This window comes from Ceratotherium simum, chromosome 13 (assembly GCF_057802395.1).
Source record: "Ceratotherium simum simum isolate JZ-2026a chromosome 13, ASM5780239v1, whole genome shotgun sequence".
NCBI classification, from domain to species: Eukaryota; Metazoa; Chordata; class Mammalia; order Perissodactyla; family Rhinocerotidae; genus Ceratotherium; species Ceratotherium simum.
In genome coordinates this window covers 3,950,877-3,967,762 of record NC_141912.1, presented here as the reverse complement: position 1 = coordinate 3,967,762, position 16,886 = coordinate 3,950,877, and the positions used below count along the sequence as shown (strand labels likewise).

Below are 16,886 nucleotides of genomic sequence, written 5' to 3'. Positions count from 1 at the left end.
ATCTCACTAAATTTAAACATTGTACCCCCTATAATCTTAGAAAAGTAATTAAACATAAAAAAGAGGAAAAATAGGTACTTTAGCTGTAGCTTGCCTAAATTTCCTGTAGTCATAGTACCCATTGTCCTAAAATATCCCACACTGGACCTACATGTTCCAACACAATCAATAATAAAATAAAATTAAATCAAGTATTCAGCACTTACAAATTGGCTTGATAAAATGGGCCCCATGAACCCCAGCTAAAATAGTTTATTAATATGGCCCAATGTATATTAAAACAGAGCCTTTAAGGATTAAAACTTATTGTATAACTCCTAATTAATAGATGATTATACCCACTGTTTATCATTTTAGCAGCCCTGTTCTTAACTTTGCCTGTTCTTAAACCTGGAAAAAAAATTGCTCCCTCATGGTGGATTACTACAACCTTAATGCTGTGGTCCCATCCATTAAGGCCCCATACCCAATATCCAACATTTTTAAAATTGCTGACTCTATCTAATCAACAATAGGTAAATATTTTATATAGATTTGGCTAATATGTTCTGTTCAGTGCCTATTTCAACAGCCTCTCAGCCACAGTTTGCCTTTATCTCTGAACAGATATGATATACCTTTTCCAGGCTACCTATTGGGTGCCTCAAAGCTTTGCCATCACACATTATTTTTGCAGACAAGATCCTTAACTACATCCTTCTTCATTTAGGAGCACACGTATAACTTTGATGACATCCTCCTCCCAGGAGATCATCTGACACACTCATTAAGGACATACAAGTCCAATATCTTCTAGGCCTGTCTGGGGTTCTGGTGGCAAGATATTCTCCATTTACAAATTTTACTTATCTCACTGATGCTGCTACTTGTAAATCAGCCTATCTTAAATGAGCACCCCTCTAATAAAACTCTCTAGAATCTGTCCAAATTTAAATCAATGATTACTCCCATTAGTGCTACAGAAACTCCTTCGCTGTAGAGGCTTTGACAATCTCTTCTCTTTCCTCCTGGAGTCTCTCGACTACTATGATGGCTATGGTCTCTACATATGTTGCCGTGGTCTTCTGATGCAAGAAACTGCCCCTTTGGGTCTTGTGCTATACACCATTAAAACAAAAATGGCTGGATGCATCCTGGGCTCTCTTGAAAACAGAGGCTCTGACAGACCCTGACCCTATGAGCTTGCCTAACTGGCTGCTGGTTATGCTTTGGATCACAGAAACAGCACCATACAGGCTTGGCACAGCTACCTTGATACAGGATGGAGCCAAACCTAGGCCTCTGCTATATTCCACTTGCAGGAGAGGGTGGCCTATCTTGTCCTCAGTTCCTTGCCAGATCCCACGATCCTGGAGGATGTCACCCCCCCTCCAGACCCCTTGGCTACTGAGGAACCCCTTGGGCTTAACTGAGTGAACAGCAATAGGAATTGGAGACTGTAAGGATGGCGCTCTCGCCGTCATAAAAATGATGCAGCTCAGTAGAAGGTTGCTGCTTCCCAGCCCCTAGCCAGAACGTCTCTGATAAGGGACAGGACAACTTCAGGCAGTCGTCTTAGCACTGGATGCCCTAGCCAACAAATAGTCCCGTCTTCATATTTGTTACAAGTTATTAGGACATTGCCTAAGAGTTGTCCCCTTCAGGGTAGAAAACTCTGGGAATCACTTGCCTCACAGATACTCAAAATGTATATCGCAACAACACGTCTCTGCATATAGGCCACAATACAAGGTCTTGCCGGGTTATTCTTTATCCCATTAGGAGTTGCAGACATTACTAAAGGTAACCAAGGCACACATTTCACTTCTCAAAATATACAGTGTTGGGCTCTTGAAAAAGGCATTCAATAGAAATTTCACATCCTTGAGAAGTCTGAGCTACTTTAATTGAGACATAATGGTGTCCTCAAACAACTTGCTTTCAAATTCCATTCTGGCAAATGGGTCTCTATCTTGCCCTGGGCCTTAATTTCTATTAATTTAACTCACACCTTACACCAAGTGAAAAAAAATCTTTTCCATCACCCTTTCTTATATTTGAAGGGGGGTATGTCTCCTCCATGTATATAAGGACTCATTACATGAGGCCCTTTAATTATGTCTCCCATCTTTATAAATTTTCAGTCTTTCCCCCATCCCAGAAAAGCTGGAAGCCAGATTGAGGGTATATATACTCCTGGGAACCATTAACCATATGGTGTCACATGGGCCAGGCAGCTGCTCGCCCATCTGATATGGGCCCATTTGAATCTAAAACCTCCACCACCCCTCAGAACAAAACCAAAACCAGAAACACCTATTAAGTGCAGCCGTGCACCATTCTGTTGACTGTTAGTCTCATTACTGTTGGTCTGGGTGCTTTCACTGGTTTGTAATCCGGAGTCCTGAATCCTCCAAATAAGCCATTGTTTCAAACAGACATGACAAATGCTGAGGCCAACATGCCATCAAATTTGACTAAAACAAGTCCCACAGCCCAAAGCCTGTCACCAACCAAACCAACAACTGAGGCAAAGCACTCATAGTAATTGGGCAAATCAGAGGGCCTGCCTACAGAGTAATGCTGGAGCTCCAGCCTTAGCCACAGATATTTTAGTTGGCAAACAACCTTACACCCTCAACGACGTATACCCAAATCAGGCAATGTGTTTTTTTTTAAGTATAATTGACATATAACTTTATATTAGTTTCAGGTATACAACATAATGATTCGATATTTGTATACATTGTGAAATGGTCACTGCAATAAGTCTAGTTAACATCTATTACCGTACATAGTTACAAATTCTTTTTCTTGTGATGAAAACTTTTAAGACTTACTCTCTCAGCAACTTTCAAATATACAATACAGTGGTATCAACTATAGTCACCATGCGGTACCTTACATTCCCAGGACTTATTTCATAACTGGAAGTTTGTACCTTTTGACCCCCTTTGCCTATTTGCCCATTCCTCACCCCTCCTCCCACCAATCTGTCCTCTGTATCTGAGATCAGGTTTTTTTTTTTTTTTTTTAGATTCCACACATAAATAAGATCATATGGTATTTTTCTTTCTCTGTCTGACTTATTTCACTTATCATAATACCTTCAAAGTCCACCTATGTTGTCCCAGATGGCAAGACTTCCTTGTCTGTCATGGCTGAATAATATTCCATTGTGTATATATACCACATCTTCTTTACCCATTCGTCCCTTGATGGACCCTTAGGTTGCTTCCATGTCTTGGCTATTGTAAATAATGCTACAATGAACATGGGGGTGCATATATCTTTTCGAGTTAGTGTTTTCAATTCCTTTGGATAAATACCCAGAAGTGGAATTGCTGGATCGTATGGTAGTTCTATTTTTAATTTTTTTGAGGCACTACATGCTGTCTTCCATCGTGGCTGCAGCAATTTACCTTCCCACCAACAGCATATGAGGGTTGCCTTTTCTCCACATCCTCATCAACACTTGTCATTTCTTGTCTTTTTTGATAATAGCTATTCCAACAGGTATGAGATGATAATTCATTGTGTTTTTTCCCAGTTTATTGAGGAATAATTGACATACATCGCTGTATACGTTTAAGGTGTACAGCAGGATGGTTTTATTTATATATATTGTGAAATGATTACCACAATAGGTTCAGCTAACATCCATCTTCTCACATAGGTACAATAAAAAGAAAAGAAAAAAAAATCACCTTGTGATGAGAACTCTTAGGATCTACTCTGTTAACAACTTTCTTATATATCATACAGCACTATTAACTAGAGTCACCATGTTGCACAGGACGTCCCTAGTACTCATTTATCTTATAACTGAAAGTTTGTAACTTTTGACCCGCTTCCTCTAAGTCCCTCTTTACCCATCCCCTGCCTGTGGTAACCACAAATCTGATCTTTTTTTCTATGAGTTTGGTGGTTTTTTGTTGTTGTTTTTTTTAGATTACACATATAAGTTAGATCATGCAGTATTTGTCTTTCTCTGTCTGACTTATTTTACTTGGCATAATGCCTTCCAGGTCCATCCGTGTTGTCATAAAGGGCAGGATTTCCTTGGTTTTTATGGCTGAATAATATTCCACTGTGTATGTATACCATAACTTCTTTATCCACTCATCCATTGATGGATACTTAGGTTGTATCTATGTCTTGGCTGTTGTAAATAATGCTGCTATAAACATGGGGGTGCAGATATCTTTTTGAGTTAGTGTTTTTGTTTCCTTTGGATATATTCCCAGAAGTGGAATTGCTGGATCATATGGTAGTTCTATTTTTAATTTTTTGAGGAATCTGCATGCTGTTTTCCATAGTGGCTGCACCATTTTATAGTCTCACCAAGAGTGCAGAAGTGTTCCTTTTTCTCCACATCCTCACCAACACTTGTTGTCTCTTGTCTTTTTGATAATAGCCATTCTAACAGATGTGAGGTGATTTCTATTGTGGTTTTGATTTGCATTTCCCTGATGATGAGTGATGTTGAGCACCTTTTCATTTACCTGCTGGCCATCTGTATGTCTTCTTTGGAAAAATTTCTATTCAGATCCTTTGACCATTTTTTAATTGGATTGTTTGTTTTTTTGCTATTGAGTTGTATGTATTCTTCATATATTTTGGATATTAACCCATTATCAGATATATGATTTGCAAATATTTCCTCCCATTCAGTAGGTTGCCTTTTCATTTGTTGATGATTTCCTTTGCCGTATAGAAGCTTTTTAGTTTGATGTAGTTCCACTTATTTATTTTTGCTTTTGTTGTCCTTGCTTTTGATGTCAAATCCAAAAAATCATTGCCAAGACCAAAGTCAAGGATTTTACCGCCTATGCTTTCTTGTAGGAGTTTTATGGTTTCAGGTCTTACTTTCAAGTCTTTAATTCATTTGGGGTTAATTTTTATGGTCATTTTGAGTAAATTGTGGTGTAAGACAATGGTCCAGTTTCATTCTTTTGCATGTGGCTGTCCAGTTTTCCCAACACAATTTATTGTATAGATTATCTTTTCCCCATTGTATATTCTTGGCTGGTTTGTTATAAATTAATTGACCTTATGTGCATGAGTTTATTTCTGAACTCTCTATCCTGTTCCATTGATCTATGTGTCTGTTTTTCTGCCAGTATACTATTTTGATTACTCTAGCTTTATAATATAGTTTGAAATCAGGAAGCGTGATACCTCCAACTTTGTGCTTCTTTATCAATATTGCTTTGGCTATTTGAGATCTTTTGTGGTTCCATAGAAATTTTAGGATTCTATTTCTGTGAAAAATGCCATTGGAATTTTGGTAGCAGGCCATATGTATTAAAACCTATTTACAACAGAACCCCTCTCATCACCCACCTGGGCAAAACCTTGGATTGTTGGAAACTTTTAGATTCAGCCACCCCTAATTGGGGCTTTAATCATACCAGTTGGGCTCTTGTATGGATACCAATATCACCTTTGCTAGCTGTGCTCCCATGAGCACCTTGATGTAAAAGATATTTACAAGTTAAGCTCCCAGGACCAAAGTTGCATTCAAATTACTCTAGTGGCTCAGCCTCATTATAATACCACAAAGAGCCACCAAAACAAGATCCACATCAACTCAAGTGGGAATCCATTTGGAAAGGATACCCCCATCTCACATCCTAGTTGACACAGCCATGGCCTAGGAGCTTGCTGCTGGAGATGACATCACCTCAGATGGTATTGCCCCAGCCCAAGATCTCACTGTTGGAGATGACTTCACCCTCTGCACTGCACACTAAACCCTCCACCTCAGCAATGCTCGTGGACTCCCTCTCCTAAGGTGCTGACAATTTGAACATGGGACATTTATTGTTTTTCTTCCTTTGATATCAGGAATTCCATTGTACTTTTGAGCTTACTTTCTGCTTAGCCCATGATGCTGGTATATTCCTTGCTCTCTGTCAAAATGTACACCTTATTCTCCCATGCCTAAAGAGAAATCTGGTAGAGTTACTGCTATCAGTGTCATTTAAAAATTAGTGGAGATTATTGCTTTCCCTAGGAGGCACCTACCACATATCAGTCAACTCCTTGACCCCTTGGAGAGAGGACTACCCACTTCCTAGTGTCTTCTCCTACTCCCTTCTCCAACTTTCCACTAAAGCATCCATATGATGTCAAAGCCTTATGAGACCATTTGTATTAACCATGTCTTTTATTTTCTGTATTCTGATGCTTTGACATCTGGGGGCTTGCTGACTCTGAAGGGACTGCTCCTCCCAGGGTTAGCCAATTCCTAGAGATAGCAAACAACTCACCCGAAGAACACATCTTCCAAATGCAAACCAACCAATCCAGAGCCCACATTTCACCACCTCCTTTATCAGGCTTTCACACTTTAGGCCACTATGTACCTACACTAATCACCCCAGAACCAGGTGACTGACAACTAGACAGGTACCAGAGAGTTCCTATGCCCTAGAGCCTATTGAAATTATTTAATCTAGCCAATCCTAAACTCGTTTATCCTATTTCACCCATTGCTTCTCACAGAAACCACAATCAAGGCTCTTACCATAGTTTTCCCTTTCCCTCCACCTCCTAACCAACCCTAGTGCTTCCCTGTGTGGTCCCCATTGGTGTGGTACGCCTCCTTCTCTTGGGATCTGTAAGTGTTACAAGCTTTCTTATAAATGCCAGTTGTCTCCTGAACTGTCAGCCTCACCATACCTGAATAATAATAAAACCTGTATTTTAAAACAGCCCTGTGCATACCTTTATCTTTACTCTGACCACATGATATTGAAAGTGAGTAGTTTTCAGACTGTATCCTCCACTAGAACAAGGATTCCTTTTTTTTTTAACTTTGTATCCAGAGCTAAGTTCCCAGTACATGGAAGGCATACCACATGTGGTTATTGAACTCGACTAAAATTTTATTTAGAGTTGGTCTATGCTCTTAATTATTTGGAATTATTTTCCCCAACCTCTGACCCCTATTTTTAAGCTACAATGGTCAAAACCCAATGGGCATTCCACTGGACCTACCAGGAGGCAGCGTATGGGAGAAAGCGCAGGAGGGGAGGTTAACTGGTCTGGTTTCCAGTCTTGGTTTTGCCACGAGCTCACCGTTTCTTTAGCTGGATTGTTTATACAACTTCTAGGACTTAGTTATTCATCTATAAAATAAGGCCTATGACCTAGATATTCTCTGAGTTGGTGGTATCTGATAGAACTTCCTGTGGTCACAGAAATGTGGCCAATGTGGCAGCCACTAGCCAGTGCAGCTACTGAGACCTTGAAATGTAGCTAATGTGACTGTGTTGGAAGTTCAGCTCCAGGATCCCTTCTAGCTTTATGCTATTGCTTTCTTTATGTTTCTCTACACATTCTTTCCTCTAGTCTTGTTTTCAAGTTTTTGTGTGTGAAAATAGAAAACTCAAAGATAGATCTTTTATCAAGCTTTTATTTGGCAAAATATCAACATATTTATAACATAATTAATATTATAGGAAACTTTTTAGATAATTAGTTTGGAGCACTAAGGTAAAACCAAAAGGCTGCCCTAGCTGCAGAGTGTAGGGAAGTGAGTCACGAGTCCTAGGAGGGCATGGACAGTACAGTGAGCAGACAGGACTTGTCCGTAACCCCAGCTCCTCTGAGGTGCCATGCAAACAGCCCCTACTGTGCCTCTACTTCTGCCTGGAGGGGGAGTGGAGCGAGGTCCAAGTGTGGAGGCTGCTGCATCTGCCCAACCACTGGGAAATGCCGGTTTGGAACCAAGAGACTCTCAACCCTCTGCCCGACCTCGCTCCTCCCCACACCCTCGTCCGGACACAGCCGCCTCCTAACAGGTCTCAGGTCCTCCTCTCTCCAAGCAAGTGCTTTCTCTACAACAGCCATCATGTCGCCCTCTTGTTTGAAACCTTCAGCGGCAACGCACGGCTTTCGGGACAAGAGCGAGCTTTTCACTTAGCAACAGGCCTCTGTCTGCTTCTCTGGCGTTACAGTCCATCTTCCTTATTCACGGATACTGTATTTGCCAGTTTGCCTACTCGCTAAAATGCATTTGTAACTCCAAAAGCAATGCTTTTGGTGCTTTTGCAATCATTTGCAGACAGGCAGAGAGTAGCGAAAAATTTGAGTTGTCCAACACTCCCAGCTGAGCTTGAACAAGGCGACGCGCTGCCATCTCGCTTCATTTCTCTAGCTGTAAACACGTGTCCTTACCGTAGTCTATTTAGTGTCACATTTTTCACATTTTTATACTTGTTGGTAATTTCACTGTTTAAAATGGCCCTCAAGCATAGTGCCGAAGTGCTGTCTAGTGTTCCTAAGTACAAAAAGGCTGCGATGTGCCTCGTGGAGGAAATCTGTGTGTTAGATAAGCTTTAGTTAGTTGGGCATGAGCTATAATGCTGTCAGCCATGAGTTAATGTTAATAAATTAACAATATGTATTACATAAAGTGTCTTTAAACAGAAACACACATAAAATGAAGTTAGGTATTGATTGGTTAACGACAATGTTGTGATCATAGGCTCACAGAAACCCAACCCTATATTTCCCCTAGTTCAGTATTTGCTAATTCAGTGTTCATGGTGACTTTGTATAAGAATATAACTACTGCAAAGAATGAGGATCAATTGTACTTCCTCCAAGTTTTTGGCTTATCTCTTCATTTTCCCATCACTGTATTTTGAAGAGCAAAAGTTTTTAATTTTGGTATAGTGCAGGTAAAAAATTTTGAAAAAAATATTATGCCTCGTGCTTTTTATGCGCTATCTAAGAAATATTTGCTTAACTCAGGTCACAAAGATTTTTTTCTACGTTCTCTTGCAGAAGTTTTATATTTTTAGCTCTTACATTTAGGTCTATGATCCACTTTGAATTAATTTTTGTAAATGGTATTATAAGTGAGCATAAGTGAGGCCATCTTGTTACACTAAATGGCCCCAGCCCCTCCTCTGTGTGGCTACTTGCTGCTCTGCACATACTCCAAAAGATTCACGTGCTCTCCTGATTTATGGCCTCCGCTTACGTATGTACTTCCCAACAGCTTGATAAATTAAAACTTTGTTCTATGAGTTTCTCTCACAGGTGGGAAACACACCTACCAGGTATCCCTCACAGCTGACAGAAGAATGGAACAATGTGATGCCCAGAGCCCGTCATGCCTGGAGACCAACATCCCTGGACCCCCTCCTTACTGCCCATTTTCCCTATATAACTGCCTCAAGATTCTGTAATCTTTGAAGCTGGGCCTTTGAGACATTAGTCACCTGTCTTCTGATTTGCTGGCTAATCTAATTAAACTTTGTTTCTCAGTCTCTAACTTGTTGTGATTGATTGGCTCAGATCTCGGTGAGCAGAGTAAGCCCATTGCTCAGTATCAGTATGAAATAAGAATCAAGGTTTCTTTTTGGGGGGTCATTATTTGTTGAAAAGTCTATCCTCTCCCCATTGAATTACTTTGACCAAGTACCTTTGTCAAAAATAAATTAACTGTATTATGTGAGTGTATTTGTGAACTCTCTGTTCTCTTCCATTGATCTATATTTCTGTCCTTATGCCAATACCACACTGTCTTGAAGTCTTGAAATCAGGTTCTATAAGTCCTCTAACTTTGTTCTTTTGCAAAATTGCCTTATCTATTCTAGGTCCTTTGCATTTCCAGATGAACTTTAGAATCAGCTTGTAAATTTCTATTTAAAAACCTGCTGGGATTTTTATTGGAATTATACTGAATCTATAGGTCTTTGGGGAGAACTGATATTTTAACAATATTATATCTTTCAATTCAAGAATGTGACATATCTCTCCAATTATTTAAGTTTTCTGAAATTTCTCTCAGCGATTTTTTATAGTTCTTAGCGTATAAGTCTTGCACAGATTTTGTTAAATATATCACTAAGTGGTTCATATTTTTGATGCAATTTTAAATGGTATTTCTTTCTTTCATAATTGAGATTTTATTAGTTTCTGTTTTAGCATTCAGGTATTATGAACAATTCTTAATATTAATTATTGAAAACCTAAAAAGCTTTGTAGTTGTAACTCTTTCTGAACAGTTATTCCAGTGACTTTCCAGCTTTAAATTTTGAAGGCAAGTTGTCTTTATGAAGAAGATAAGCACCAATATCTTCTGATATTGATAAGCTGTTAGGTCTTAGGTCCCACTAATTTACAACTTAACACCATCCATACACACTGTATGCTCAGAACTTCAATCTTTCACAGCACATTAACAAAATTATTAGAGAGAACTAGACTACCACGACCAAAGATATCACAGACAGCAGTTAATTCTGTCAGAGGGAGCCAAGACCAGGACACAGTTCTATAAACAAACAACATGAGAATAGAAGTTAAGGAATTTAAACTGTTTAAGACAAATTAAATCCACGATTGTGACTCTAAACTGCCATTTCCTTTGCCTGGTATTATAGGGTATAAAAACTCAAATCCCAACTTATGGAATATTAACATCCAAACATTCAAAACTTCTCTTATTTCAATATCCCACTATTTTCTAGTCAGAAAAATAAACAATCAGCACGTGATTTTACTTCTCAAAAAACAAAACAAAACAAAACAGGCATTTCCACTTATCTACATATGTTAAAAAAAAAAAAAAGATGAGATGAGGTTTCCTCTTTTTTAGAAATATGTTTCTTGGGCTCTAAAAACTTGCATTTGCAGAATAGTTGGTAAACTATTTCTCTGGATTGTACAACAAGGGAGATTCAGGACCACTGATAAGACTTAGTATAGGATGTTAATCAGATTTGGCTTCCTTTTCTCCTTCACCGGAGGCTGGACTCTTTTGTTTCTAGTCCCTGTTTTCATGGTCGAGTCTTCTTCAGTTTCTTGGTTGGCCACTTTGTCCTTTGGCTTCCCTTTTACCTTTGGTTTCCACTTTTTTTGTCCGAAGATTTGTCTTCCTGGAGGCCTTTGTGGCTTGATTTCCACTGTCGCAGGAACCTGTCAGTCTCCTCTTGGGCTCCTCCTTTATTTCCCCTCCAGCTCAGTTGGCCTTCCCTTGGGCATCTTGGGGGTGATTTTGCTGGGGAGGAGAGCTGCATGGCTGCAGAGTGGAAGAGTCTTCCAGAAGTATAGGTGCCTGGCCACTGTGCCACTGTTTTGATGTTGTTGTTTTTAAATTTAAATTTCTAATTGTTCATTGTTAGTTTATAGAAATAGTGGTTTTTTTTTTTTTTAATAGACTTTATTTTTAGAGCAGTTTTAGGTTCACAACAAAATTTAGAGGAAGGTATGGAGATTTTCCATGTCACCTGCCCCCACACATGCACAGCCTCCCGCATTATCAAAATCCCCCACAAGAGGGGTACATTTGTTATAATGGATGAATCTACGTTGATCGAAAGTCACCTGAAGTCCATAGTTTACATTACGGTTCACTCTTCGTGGTGTACCTTTTGTAGGCTTGGACAAATGTGCATGTATCCATCATTATAGAATCATAAAGAGTATTTTCACTGCCCCCAAAATCCTCTGTGCCTGTTCATCTCCCCCTCTCTGCTAACCCCTGGCAACCACTGATCTTTTTACTATCTCTGTAGTTTTGCCTTTTCCAAAATGTCATATAGTTGGAATCATACCGTAATGCAGCCTTTTGGATTGTCTTCTTTCCCTTAATAATATACATTTTTCTCTATGCTTTTTCATGACTTGATAGCTCATTTCTTTTTAGCACTGAGTAATATTCCATGGTCTGGATGTACCAGAGTTTGTTTATCCATTCACCTACTGAAGGGCAGACATCATTCAAGTTTTGGCAATTCTAAGTAAAGCTGCTATAAACATCTGTACATAGGTTTTTGTGTGGATATAAGTTTTCAACTCCTTTGGATAAACACCAAGGAACATGATTGTTGGATCATATGGTAAGAATATGTTTAATTTCGTAAGAAACTGCCAAACTGCCTTCCAAAGTGGCTGCACCATTTTGTATTCCCATCAGCAATGAATGAAGAGTTCCTGTTGTTCCACATCCTTGCCAACATTTGGTGGTGTCACATTTTGGATTTTGGTCATTCTAATAGGTGTGTAGTGGTATCTCACTGTTGCTTTAGTTTGCATTTCCCTGATGATGTATGAGGTGGAGTGTCTTTTCGTATACTTATTTGCCATCTGTATATCTTCTTTTGTGAGGTGTCTGTTAAGGTCTTTGGCTCACTTTTTAATTGAGTTTGTTTTCTTATTGTTGAGTTGTGAGAGCTCTTTGTATACTTTGGATATCAGTCCTTTATCAGATATGTGTTTGGCAAATATTTTCTCCCAGACTGTGGCTTGTCTTTTTATTCTCTTGACAGTGTCTTTTGCAGAACAGAAGTTTTTAATTTTAATGAAGTCTAGCTTATCAATAGTTTCTTTTATGAACCATGCCTTGGTGTTAAATGTAAAAAGTCATCACCATACCAAAGATTACCTATATTTTCTCCTATATTATCTTTTAGGAATTTTATTGATTTGTGTTTTACATTTTGGTTTATGATCCACTTTGAGTTAATTTTTGTGGAAGGTGTAAGGTCCTTGAATAGATTCATTCTTTTTTGCATGTGGATGTCCAGTTGTTCCAGCACCATTTGTTGAAAAGACTATTTTTGCTCCATTTTATCACTTTTGTTCCTTTGTCAAAGATCAGTTGACTGTATTTTGGGGAGTCTATTTTTGGGCTCTCTATTCTGTTCCATTGATCTATTTGCCTGTTCTTTCACAGATACCACACTGTCTTAATTACTGTAGCTTTACTGTAATTCTTTAAATTGGATAGTGTCATTCTCTGACTCTTTTCTTCTCTTTCACTATTTTATTGGCTGTTCTGGGTCTTTTGCCTCTCATATAAACTTTAGAATCAGTTTGTCGATATTCATAAAGTAATTTGCTGGGATTTTGATTGGGATTGCATTGAATCTATAGATCATGTTGGGAAGAACTGACATCTTGACAATATTGAGTCTTCCTATCCCTGAACATGGAATAGCTCGCCATTTATTTAGTTCTTTTTTGATTTTATTCATCAGAGTTTTTGTAGTTTTCTTCATATAGGTCTTGTACATATTTTGTTAGATTTATACCTTAGTATCTCATTTTGGAGGGTATTAATGTAAATGGTATTGTGCTTTTAATTTCAAATTCCACTTGTTCATTGTCGGTATATAGGAAAGCAATTGACTTTTGTATATTAACCTTGTATCCTGCAGCCTTACTATAATCGAGTAGTTCCAGTTTTTTTGTCAATTCTTTTGGATTTTCTACATAGACGATCATGTCATCTAGGAACAAAGACAGATTTATATCTTCCTTCTCAATCTATATATCTTTTATTTTCTCTTCTCGCCTTATTGCATTAGCAAGGACTTCCAGTATGATGTTGAAAAGAAGTGGTGAGAGGGGACATCCTTGCCTTGTACCTGATCTAAGTGGGAAAGCTTTGAGTTTCCTACTTGTTAAGCACGATGCTAGCTGTAGGGTTTTTGTCTATAGTCTTTATCAAATTGAGAAAGGTTTCCTCTATTCTTAGTTTGCTGAAAGTTTTTATCATGAGTGGGTGTTGAATATTGTCAAATATTTTTTCTGCATCTATTGATATTATCATGTGATTTTTCTTTTTTAGTCTATTGATGTGATGGATTATATTAATTGATTTTCTGATGTTGAACCAACCTAGCATACCTGAGATAAATCCAACTTGGTCATAGTGTATAATTCTTTTTACACATTATTGAATTCTATTTGCTAATATTCTGTTGAGAATTTTTGCATCTATGTTCATGAAAGATATTGGTCTGTAGTTTTCCTTTCTTCTAATGTCTTTGTCTTGTTTTGGTATTGGGGTATTGCTGGCCTCATAGAATGAGTTAGGAAGTATTCCCTCTGCTTCTATCCTCTGAAAGAGCTGTAGAGAATTGGTATCATTTCTTCCTTAAGTGTTTGATAGAATTCACCAGTGAATCCATCTAGGCCTAATGCTTTCAGTTTTGGAAGATTATTAATTATTGATTCAAGTTATTTAATAGATACAGGCCTATTTAGATAGTCTATTTCTTCTTGTGTGAGTTTTGGCAGATTGTGTCTTTCGAGGAATTAGTCTATTTCATCTAGGTTATCAAATTTGTGGGCATAGAGTTGTTCATTAAAAGGATAATAAAGGAATATGGTGAATAACTCTATGCTCATAAATTTGAGCATAGTTAGCCTGGCCAGAGGCTTATCAATTTTATTAATCTTTGCAAAGAACTATCTTTTGGTTTTATTGATTTTCTCTATTGATGTCCTGTTTTTAATTTCATTGACATCTGCTCTAATTCTTATTATTTCTTTTTTTATGCTCATTTTGGATTTTATTTGCTCTTCTTTTTCTAGTTTCCTAAGGTGGAAACTTATATTATTAATTTTAGATCTTTCTTCTTTTCTAATATATGCATTCAGTGTTATAAATTTTCCTCTAAGCACTGCTTTCACTGCCTCCCTCAAATTTTGATAAATTGTGTTTTAACTTTCATTTAGTTTAAAATATTTTAAAATTTCTCTTGAGATTTCTTCTTGAACCATGTGTTATTTAGAAGTGTGTTGTTTAACCTCCATGTATTTGGGGATTTTCTAGTTACCTTTCTGTTATTGATTTCTAGTTTAATTCCATTATCATCTGAAAGCAGACTGCATCATTTCTATTCTTTTAAATTTATTAAAGTGTGTTTTATGGCTCATAATATGGTCTGTCTTGGTGAATGTTCCACGTGAGCTTGAGAAAAGTGTGTATTCTGATGTTGTTGGATAAAGTTGTCTACAGATAATGATATCCAGTTAACTGATGGTGTTGTGGAATTCAACAACACCCTGACTGATTTTCTGCCTGCTGGATCTGTCCATTTCTGAGAGAGAGAGATGATAAAGTTTCTAACTATGATAGTGGATTCATCTATTTCTCCTTGCAGTTCTATCAGTTTTTGCCTCACATAGTTTGATGCTGTGTTTTTAGGTGCATATTCATTAAGAATTGTTATGTTTTCCTGGAGAACTGACCCCTTTATCATTATGTAATGCCCTTCTTTATTTCTGATAACTTTTCTTACTTTAAGTCTGCTCTGTCTGAAATTAATATAGCTACTACAGCTTCTTTTTGATTAGTGTTAGCATGGTATATTTTTCTCCATCCATTTACTTTTTTTTGGTGAGGAAGATTGGCCCTGAGATAACATCTGTGCCAATCTTCCTCTATTTTGTATGTGGGATGCTACCATAGCATGGCTTGATGAGTGGTGCATCAGTCCGCACCTGGGATCCAAACCAGTGAACCCTGAGCTGCCGAAGTGGAGCGTGCGAACTTAACCACTACACCACTGAGCTGGACCCCATCTATTTACTTTTAATCTATATTTGTCTTTATATTAAAGTGGGTTTCTTGTAGACAATGTATGGTTGGATCATGTTTTTTGATCCACTTTGTCAATCTCTGTCTTTTAGTTGGTGCATTTAGACTATTGACATGGGCTTGTGATTTTGATGAAGTCCTAGCAAGTCTAAATAGCAAATAGTCCTGCTTAGATGCATTTTAATGGTAGGTAAGATAAGGCAAATAATGCACTTAGTACAGTGTCTAGGTCACAATAAGTGCTCAATAAATATTAGGCATCATTGTTAGGATTATGGTTTTTACTTGTCAGCTTCAAAATTTGCCCCTTGTATATCTTTTATGGTGCCTTAGTATGACTGAAGAGATTGCTCTTTATTACTCCATCTTATTCCATTCATATATTGTCACTTCCAACATTCTGTTTCAAGTCACATCGAAGTAAGCATTCATTTAGCTGACAACCTATCACAGGGCATCTTTCCACATAAAACGAACCAATTTATAATCTTGCTGACAGCTGTTTTTTGAAGGAAAGGCCATTTTCCTTCGTTGATTGTGAGGAACAGTGATTAATTCAGCTCCTCAGCCTGCAGCAGCAAATGCTAAACAGGGCCTCATTGTGTGAAGCCCCCTGATCTCTTAAAACCTTAAAATATTTCTGAATTTGTCATAGTTTCCTGAGCCTAGACTGAAGTTCCAGAGGTCACTTAATTCACCCTCCCACCTCCTATGTGATTTTTAAACACCTCAAAATAAAAATAGGGCCTGTTTTTCCTTGGCCATCAGGAGGGGTGAACTTGGCATCACTGATGTTTTAGGATTCTGTGGACATTAGAAAGGGGCCCCTGCCTCAGAAAGTGACTTGCCAGTGCCTGAAAGGGGACAAAGTCTGAAGCTACAATTACAGGAAATGTTTAAGGAGCATATGGTGGGATTGGTTTCCTTTTCCCCTCCTTGCATCTGGTGGGGAGAGGATGTGTGTGGTAAGAAAGAATTGAGACAGAAAGTTTGTTAGTATAATACCCAAAGGAGTTTTGCCACGAGAGGCATCAGCGTGGCAGGAAAACATTGCGTGTTCCTCCTGATGCTCTACTGTGAGGAGAGAATTTGAGGGCCATATTCAACAAGGCCTCCAGGACCTTGTTGTGGACCCTTGGTGCAGCCAGGACCCTCCAGGGGAACTGAAGCATAGAAGAAACAGAATGTAGAGGAAGGAAGGAGACGAGACGGAGTGAGAGCAGAGAGAGAAGAGACTTCCAAACAACAACGCCAGGGAGTGGGTGTCAACCGGATGGGCTAAGACAAATGTTGAACTGTGTTCTGGGCTCTAGTCAGCTGACGCTGAGGGCATTTCCTTCCTAGTAGCAGGCAGACCTGCTCCCTGACCCGATAATGTGGACGTTGTGGACACTACTGAGTGGCTTCCAGGACTTTCCTTTTCCCTCTACAGGTTAAACTTAGACTGAAGCATCTGAGTCAATCTGCAGAGCAGGAACCACAAGAAAGGGAGAGACTGGAGGTGTCTGAGGCCAACTTCACGCCCGTTCCCAAGCGGGCCCCGCAGTTCTTG

The 16,886-nt window shown here is 38.6% G+C and overlaps 1 long non-coding RNA gene across 1 annotated transcript in view; it reads left to right on the top strand.

Moving 5' to 3' along the window:
* The window catches only part of LOC147915358 (uncharacterized), a 139,706-nt gene extending 130,446 nt beyond the window's left edge, over positions 1-9,260 (top strand). The window contains exon 3 of the long non-coding RNA XR_015553933.1: positions 9,025-9,260. This is a non-coding gene — a long non-coding RNA (uncharacterized LOC147915358). The remainder of the gene's footprint in view (positions 1-9,024) is intronic.
* The last annotated feature ends 7,626 nt before the right edge of the window (positions 9,261-16,886 follow it).